Below are 1,421 nucleotides of genomic sequence, written 5' to 3'. Positions count from 1 at the left end.
GGCAAAGTGCGCATGTGCTGGCATCTAAACAGCCTCTGTGTGTGTGTGTGTGTGTGTGTGTGTGTGTGTGTGTGTGTGTTTATGTGTGTGTTTATGTGTGTGTTTGTGTGTATTTGGAGGGAACACTGGACATTAGAGCCAGGGACATTCTACATCCAGGCCACACCCCAGCCCTTTTATTTTTTTTATTTTTTATTTTTTATTTTTTTTTATTGGTGCACTGTATTCATACATCATAGTGGGATACAAACTTTTGTAGACATACATGCACACCTCACCCAGTCAGCCCCCACCCGATCCCCACCCCATTCTCTCCCCATCCCTCCCTCCCATGCTTGGCTTAGTGGTTGACATCTAGTATTATAGCAATTTATCCAAAATTAAAAATGATAATCTCACATAACAGTTTCATTTGTCTGATACCAAGCTTTTGATGACTTAAAGATAACATTTCAATATTTCTTTTTACTTTCTTTCTTACCAGAGAATATTTTTTTTCTATTTTTTTAGGTGAAATATCATATATTTATATACTTATTTTTCAGAAAAAAACTCTATCCTAATATGGAATATGGACTCTAGATACCCAAAACGATCTTGAAAAAGAACAAAGCTAGAAGATATATATTTTCTGATTTCAAACCATATAAAGCTACAATAATTGAAACAGTGTAGTACTATTCTAAAGGCAGATATATAAACCATTGGAGTTAAATAAAAGCCTAGAGCTAAATTCTTCCCTATATTGTCAAGTTATTTTTGACAAGGTTTCCACGAACATTTGGTGGTAGAAATAATAATATTTTAACTAAATATTGTTGAAACATAATAATTACATGGAAAAGAATAAAGTTGGACCCTTACCTAATCCCATATACAAATATTAACTCAAAATAGATAAAAGACCTAAATATAAATCTTAAGACTATAAACTTTTAGGAGAAAATCTGGGTCATAAAACCTCACAACATTGAAATTGGCAGTGATTTCTTGGATATGATTTCAATGGCACAGGCAACAGAAGAGTATACAAACTCCCTAAAAAATAAAAAAAAAATTGTATATCCAAAGACAATGTAAACAGAGTTAACAGTTACTAATAGAATGGGATAAAATATTTCCAAATGCTATATCTGAAGGTATATTAATATTCCAACTAGAAATCCTAAAAATTAACAACAATAAAGGCAAACAATACCATTTAGAGATAGGTAAAAGACTAACATAAGTAATGAATCTCCACAGATAACCAATCTTAGTTGACTGTTGGATGGAAACTCTTGTTTCTCTGGTTCTGGTATGTGTTACCTATTTCTTCTTTGTAGTTAATCTCTTTGAGTATTTTCTCTAGTGCTGGTTTTGAAGACATAAATTCCTTCAGTTTCTGTTTGTCATGGAAGCTACTTATTTCTCCATCTAAT

This window comes from Muscardinus avellanarius, assembly GCF_963383645.1.
Source record: "Muscardinus avellanarius genome assembly, chromosome: X".
Classification (NCBI taxonomy): Eukaryota; Metazoa; Chordata; class Mammalia; order Rodentia; family Gliridae; genus Muscardinus; species Muscardinus avellanarius.
Note: the sequence above shows the minus strand (reverse complement) of the source record.